The sequence below is a fragment of the Pristiophorus japonicus genome, chromosome 8, assembly GCF_044704955.1.
Source record: "Pristiophorus japonicus isolate sPriJap1 chromosome 8, sPriJap1.hap1, whole genome shotgun sequence".
NCBI lineage: Eukaryota > Metazoa > Chordata > Chondrichthyes > Pristiophoridae > Pristiophorus > Pristiophorus japonicus.
The window spans coordinates 192920999-192929276 of NC_091984.1; positions in this window are offsets into that span (position 1 = coordinate 192920999).

An 8278-nucleotide genomic window follows, 5' to 3' on the forward strand; every position below is an offset into this window, starting at 1 on the left:
CCACGCATTTGCCCACCCACCTAACCTATCCAAGTCACTCTGCAGCCTCATAGCAGCCTCATAGCATCCTCCTCGCAGCTCACACTGCCACCCAACTTAGTGTCATCCGCAAATTTGGAGATACTACATTTAATCCCCTCGTCCAAATCATTAATGTACAATGTAAACAGCTGGGGCCCCAGCACAGATCCTTGCTTAACTTTATCTATCTTTTGTGTGCATTTATGAAAACGTGTCATTTCTTGTCACTATGCATCAGACCATTAAAATACTAAAGTAAAATTCAAGATGCCATAAGCCATCTTTAAGCAATTAAAAATGACAAGGTTTGTGGCTTTTTAACAAGTCAGGATTTGTTATGGAATCCATTACCAGAATCTGCTTTGTTGGCCTATATAGGCTTGATTCCAAAGCAATTAATAACAGGCATGTCCCAATAGAAGAGGTACTAGCTGCAGTGCTTACAATAGAAAAATAAATAGGCTGTCCCATTCTTGTACGATACTTAGTTATTTTGTAAGAAATCCTGTGGAATAAATAACCAATTCTTCTTGATCATTCTCTGTAGCTGTAGGATCATTTCTAAATCCAACAGAAGTTTATTTGAAGGTGGGGGAGGGGGAAGAGAGGATCACAGTATGTACTGATGTCATTATGCTGCAAGCATAAATTGACGAGACTCAATTTCCTATTAATTTCCACAGGAAGCAGAGTTGATTAAAAATATACTCACAGGCGCTTATAACTGCTGGACTTATTTGCATAAATTCCAGAGAGTCTATGTAGTAAATTACCAATTTGAAAAGATTTGTAAAAATAAAACCATGACTCCATTCTTGTGAACAAGTGGAGTCTCGTCAATTGTAGAATGTAGGTGGCATGATGATGTAACAGTAGATATGGACCAAGGCAGTGAATTGTGAAGGGTTTATTTTCAGGAACGGCTCTCTTGGTGAGTGAATCATGCAGCGCTTTATCCTACCTGGAGAAATGAATCAGCATCTTTGTAAGGTCTCAGTGACATTCATGGAAGAACTAATCTGTAGCATATCAACCGTATTCAAACTCAATATATTTTTGAAACCTTACAAGACAGAGGTTGACCAAATAGTGTTAAGCTCCATTCAGACATCCAACATTTAATCTCTCCCTTGACTATCCTCAAATTGCGTCTGGCCATGCAAGACCAAGTCCCAGTATTTCTTAACATGGCTGCCAAATTGAGCACCTGGAGGTAGTCCAGAGCACCATCTGAAAAAACTCAGTGAAGAGACTCTGTGGCGGGTACTTCATGTAGAGCAAAATGTTTTACAGTTGACATCCAATAATCTTGAGGCGAAGAAGCCTATGATTTTTAAGAATGCAGGGGTGCAGGCATTTGGTGTTCAAAACATTGTACCGTGGAATATGGTTCACAGCTGTAATTCCCCACACACTCGGTTTTTGAACTTGGCCGTGTTATTAGGGGAAGTTGACATCTGAAGGTGAGGTGCTTCCTTGCAGGGGGAGAAGAAACATTGGAGGTGATGTCACTCTGAGCTACTTTGTTCACTAACAAAGGTGCTGGCTGCAGAATGTTGTAGACAAGGGGCCTGGATACTGAACTTTCCACCTGCTTGACCTGGAAATGGCATGGCGATGGAAGTGGGAGCTAAAGCCAATGATTGGAGAGAAGAAAATCTACTTTCATAATGGGACAGAAAGACAGCAAATCATGCTTGCTACTGGCATCACTAGTGCATGTGGTGCGTGCCTGTCCCATGTGGATGGGAAGCCCAATGCCCACTCGCCACTGAGGAGAGAGCTGCCCAGGCTCTCCCCGTCTTCTCCTGGCCATATTTCATTTGGCCCCTTAAGTTTTCCCCAGTGCCACAACCATCCATGCGGAGAATGGTATGCCTCATCTGACTGGGGGTCCTCCACAGATATCCCGTGTCCCGATTGAACAGGACCTCTAGAATAGGGAGACCCTTAACCCTCGCACCGACCTCTTGGCCTCCTTTACCTTGCAAGGGGCGGATGAAGGTTCTGCACCCAGAAACCACAGACATCCAGTGTTGCTGAACCACTGTTGCTTTCCAGGGGGTTTTGCCAATCTCCCAATGGAATTAAGGCAGTGGGGCAGGGGGAACTCTCCAAAGAATTTTGACCCCACAACCTCCATGACATGTTTTGCAGGCATGTACATTACTATCATGGTTGTAATTTGGGATTCAGTTACAAGGAGAATGTTTGAGGGGAGAAGATGCTGATGTCAATTCTTCTTTCCACATGCCACTCAAAAATGTTACCTGACCTTAGCATGGTATTCCTGCCCCCAGCTTGCAAACCACATAGAATTACATAGAATAGGCAGCACAGAAACAGGCCATTCGGCCCAACTGGTCTAAGCCAGTGCTTATGCTCCACATGAGCTTCATCTAACCCTATTAACATATCCTTTTATTCCTTTCTTCTTCATGTACTTATCTAGCTTTCCTTGAAATGTATCTGTACTATTAGCCTCAAGTATTCATTGTGGTAGCAAGTTCCACATTCTAACCATTCGCTGTGCAAAGAGGTTTCTCCTGAATTCCTGGCTTTTTTAATGCCGATCTTGTATTTATGACCCTTACTTTTATACTCCCTAACAAGTGGAAACATCTTCTCTATGTCTACCCCATCAAACCCCTTCATAATTTTAAAGACCTCTATTAAGTCACCCCTCTATGATCATTTGTCAGATTCTCTAACCTATGAATTGAAATACCCTGTCCATGGATTTTTAACCAATCTCCATCAGGCTTTATTCAAAATGTTTTATTTAGCAGTCAGATACCATTCTTAATAAATTCAATAAGTTCAGCTAGGTGTGTTTATTGGAAAACCTAAGCCCTTACTTTTCTCGTGCAGCTGTATTAAAGCAAATAAAGAGGGATAAAATCAATCTAAACCCCTCTTTATACAGATACCTTATTTTCATTCAATGTGATCTGAATTAAACAATAATGATTACAGGGCTCAACATCATTTACACATTGGCTTAACTCTTGTTTACAAAGATTCAAATTATTTTCCGATCAATGTTCAGTGCTGGCCATACACTCGCCTGCTATATTGCTGCACCTAGTTATGGTGTTTTGAGTTTTTGTACAATGTGGAACTGATTTAGTACAATGTGTCAGTTTAGCGATACCCTGATTCCCAGCATCTGTTTGTCAGTCTCTTCCATTGACCATATTGCATACGTTGAAGTATTTTCTAGTTATTTTCAGCTCGTCGTCCAGTAATTCATAATAGCAAGTTGAAAATACCTTTATGGATGCCCTGTGTTACAATTCAGGCTCTCTCCTAACATTTCCTTACTCATATTCTCAACAAACCAGCAGTTTCTGTAATCAACCCCATTTCTCCTCTGGATTGAAACTTGCAAAGTAATGCATAATCTGAATGGAATAGCATGCCACAGGACTTAAAATTGCCATTTTTCCAGGTATGTGACATCACAGATCTATGCTGGCTAGGTGGGAAACACCATCAGATCTTTGCATTCATACTCAAACAAAGACAAATATATTTACAAGTAATATAATTACACAGAAGCATTTATATCGCGTCTTTAGGGGCTGAAATTACCCCTTCCCTTAAGGCCTGTTACCGTAGGAAATCAGCGGCCACGCTGCGGAGTGCAATGGCCGCCGATTTTTCATGGAATGGCTGCCATTTTGAAAGTTCCGCTCCTGCGGTGTCCCAGCGGTGACCCTCTGCCCCCATTCCCACTCCGCTGCTGCCGATCCATCCTAAGTGCATCATCAGAGTGTGCACCGCCAATGTTCCCCCCCCCCGAACCCGAAATTCCATGCAGAAAATCTTGCTCCCGCCATTCAGTGCCATCCTCGGTGCACTGTGCTTGGAGTGCTTGTAAAATGGCGGTGCGGCTGTCATTAAAGGGGAGGACCTACTGCTGCAGCAGTCATCTTATTTTTTTTGTCGGCCGACAAATATGCCCCCCTCTTGGTGCCAAGCCGTTGGCCCGGCTCAGTGGACCTAACTTAAGAAATCGCAGCAGTTCTCTCCTTTAAGTGAAGGGGAGAGACGTGGTGACACACCAGCACTCACTGCCACACTTCTGTCCCCATTATGACCGACTTGTGGGCCGCTCGAAAAAAAAAAACAAAGAGCGGAATTTCGCACAAGAGGCCACCACATCTACCGCTGCGGTAAAAACAGGCGAAACACGTTGGCTGCACCGTGTTTTCGACGAGGAGGGAGAGGAATTTCGGTACCTTAATGTAGTAAAATGTCCCAAGGCGCTTCACAGGAGTGTTATCAATCACAATTTGACACAGAGCCACATAAGATATTAGGGCAGGTGAGATAGGTTTAAGAAACATTTTAAAGGAGAGAGAGAGGTAGAAAGGCAGAAAGATTTTGGGAGGGAATTTCAGAGCATAGGGCCGAGGCAGTTGAGAGTACGGCCACCAATGATGCAGCGATTAAAATCAGGGATCAAGTGGCCAGAATTGGAGGAGCGCAGAGATCTCAATGGCTTGTAGGGCTGGAGGAGGTTACAGGGATAGGGAGAGGTGAGGCCATGGAAGGATTTGAAAACAAGGATGAGGATTTTTAAATTGAGGCATTGTCGGACCGGGAGCCAGTGTAGGTCAGCTAGCACAGGGGTGATAGGCGAACGAGACGTTTTGCGAATTAGGACACGGGCAGCAGAGTTTTGGCTGAGTTTATGTAGGGTGGCCAGGAGAGCATTGGAATAGCCAAGGTTCGAGGTAACAAAGGCATGGATGGGGCCTTCAGCAGCAGATGAGCTGAGGCGGGGTTGGGGTCGGGCGATGTTACAGAAGTGAAAGTAAACAGTCTTGATGATGGCGCGGATATGTGGTCAGAAGCTTATCTCGGGGTCAAATATGACACCAAGGTTGCGAACGGTCTGGCTCAGCTTCAGACAGTTGCCAGGGATGGAAACTGTTGGCAAGGAGCAATGAAATGGCTTCAGTCTTCCCAATATTTAGATGGAGGAAATTTCTGCTCATCCAATACTGGATGTTGGACAAGCAGTGTGACAATCAGAGACAGTGGAGTGGTCCAGAGAGGTGGTGGTGAGATAGAGCTGAGTGTTATCAGCGTACATATGGAACCTGATGTGCTTTTGGATGATATCGCCAAAGGACAACATGTACTTGAGAAATAAAAGGGGGTCAAGGATAGATTGTTGGGGGGGCTCCAGAGCTAACGGTGCGGGAGTTGGAAGAGAAGCCATTGCAAGTGATTCTCTGGCTAGGATTCGATAGATAAGAATAAAACCAGGCAAGGTTAATGCATTAACTATATTAAATCTAATTATCCCTTTTATGCAGGCTAATCTGCAGATCGAAGATCCTTCCCTGCATCTTGTGGACACTTTGACACTGAGCCTCAGTTTTCTACCTTGGCAAGCTGCCACCTTCACTCTAATCAAACTGCACATAAGGAGGCTATTCGGCCCATCATGCCTATGCCAGCTCTTTGAATGAGCTTTCCAATTAATCCCACTCGCTTGCTCTTTCCCCATAGCCCTGTATAGATTTCCCCTTCGTGTATTTATCCTATTCCTTTGTAAAAGTTACTGTTGAATCTGCTTTTCATCTCCCCTCTGACCTTCAGGTTTCTTTCAATGAAGTTATGGCCGGTGATCGGAAGAACCTCCACAGAAATTCCCGTATATGAAGTCTATAAAAAAATACAAAACTGTTTCTGTTTGAATCAGGATGGAGCTCTGCTTCTGTCGTGCCCTGTTTAATGAATTACAATGTAGGCAATTCACATTTATTACCATTTCTTTCTAACTGTCCCCAGTCTCTCTCAGGTTTTTATAGAAGCTGCCAACTCAGCCCATTCGAGGTATGTACAGCAATGGATTTTATGACAGATAACACCAGAAATCAAGGCCTGTCTGCTATAACAATACAGTAGGGGTCACTGGACAGTAATCAGAAGTGAAAAGCCTGGCCAGTTCTCCTCACTTTCTATCCAAGGGAATGATGTAGCCACATATAACATCCCTTTCCTAATAAGCCAGCTGAGATTGACCAGGGATTGAACCTGAGAACTTCTGGTTACAGCTCATTACTACACCACATGCTGAAGTTGCACACTGAGCCATATTCTTATTATAGGGTCATATGACAGGAACAGTCAAGAAAATAGCATGAAATATGCACTGAGATAAATACGCTATTTATGGGCTCAAAATTGGCCCACCCCTTTTCTCGGCGCAGTCACCGGAGATGCACCACTTTTCTACGTTCAAAAATGCTCCGAAAAAATCGCTCCCCACTTTGGCTGCTGGCCGGCCTCTCCCAAGTCTTCGCGCAGTGTGGCTAGTCGGGTCGGGGGAAGAGCCAGTGTCCTGCGCCAAAAACAGTGCCGGGACGTCTGCACATGCGCATTGGAGTGTGCACGCATGCGCAGTAGTTCCTCGCCCCCAGCCTCTCATTGTGCGTGCTGCAGCGTGGGACCCGACCATCATCATCATACCGGCTGCTGGTGCGTCCTGCCCCTATCCCAGGCCGAGTGACCTACCTCACAGGCTGGCCCGCTGCCTTCCCGGGCTGAAGATGAAGGTAGGGTAGGACTTACTTCTATTTTTTATTTGGATATTTTGAAAAAATGATGTAAGTATGTTTTGTCTCTTGTAAATAGTGGTGACCATTTTTCAAGCCTATTTACCTGGTGCTATTGTGAAAGAAGAACATAAGTGATGGAGGAACACTGAGAGAATATCTTATTTATTGAAGTAGACTTTATTTAGATAAAGTCTACTTCATCTCTCTCTATCTCGAGATAATATGGGCTCAATTTTGGCCCAGTATAATCATTGCAAACAAATAGTTGTTTAAATTAGTTGTGAGATTAGGGCAATTTAGCTATCTTTTACTTCTTTTATTTTTGTAGTTTAAGCTTCCATGAATGCTTCTGTTGCATAGTAAATTAACTTTGCGAAGTTTGTCAGATGATGTCTTGTATAGCTGTTTGATCCTATTCACATTCTTTAATCAAGTCATTAAGTTCTGCTGGCCTCCGATGTACCTACCTGCGCTGATTTCTTAACTCTCCGCAAGGATTTTCACAAGTGGCCTAAATAGATTTGGAGTAACTGGCCAAAGTGGCCTAAATGGCCAAAACTGGCGTAGGTGGCTGGTAACGCCCCCTTTTGAGTAAAACTAAACAAAACTAAAAACAAACTCACTTACACTGGCGCAAATTGAATGTGTAAAATGGGGATCGTTAAGATACTCCAGAAAAATCAAGTTGCCCCCAAAAAAATGGAGCAACTCCTGGGCAAATTTGAGCCCCATATTGCACATTCAACATTATTATTCTGGCCATGGGTGTGTCCCATTGTCAGGGGAAGGTCCATGTAAGGCAGTAATGTCAAAACCACCTTGTTGCTCTCAGAACCCGGTCTGCTTGGGACCAAAGTGAAATGGCATTCCCAACAGCGGCACTCTCTTTGTCTGCAGAGATAGGAAATTAAATCTCCACATAAAGTGGTATCCCTTCCTGCAGAGGTGCGTACGGTCCCTCAGTTATAATTGCAGCACTGTCTCTGGAGGCACAAGCCTGATCAACTACACCTAAATTTCCATAATAAGAGCATAATATGAATGTTACTCTTGTAAGTAACCGAGCCTTTACTAGCGAACAAAGCATTATGGAAAAACGCAAGAGTGTTCAATTTATTGCAATCTGAATGTCTCTCGTTGTGGGGAAAATACTGGCTTTGTTGAGATTGAATTTGACGGCTATGTTTTGTGAGGCTTCGATCTTAGTGGAGAGCCTTGCTCTGAGGAAACATGGACTAGAGAATCCGTGTGTGGAGACGGGTATTCTTGATTCACAGTGCTCCTACTTTTCCAATGATACGTGTTCATGAACAGAAAATTGGTAGCATCGCAAGGGGAGGAGCACGCGATTCACCGCTCCCGGCCTGTGCCCCTGTCGAGCTGCGCTCCACACCGGGAGCTTCACCTTGACAACATTTACCATCTAGCGCGGGGATCTGTCTATCTTAATACGACTTACAAATCAGAAGGAAAATTCAAATTTCATCTTTTATTTAGGTCTTCTATCTTCTGCCTTGTAGAATGTTTCTATCTAAAATTGTGATTGTAGCTGAAATACATGTCAGGTACAGCCTCTGGAATGAGTTTCCTTGGTTTATTCATTTATATGCGGAGAATAATAGGCACTCAGCAGTGATTTCGAGGCAATAATCTCGTCAGTGGTTGAGCTGATAATCATA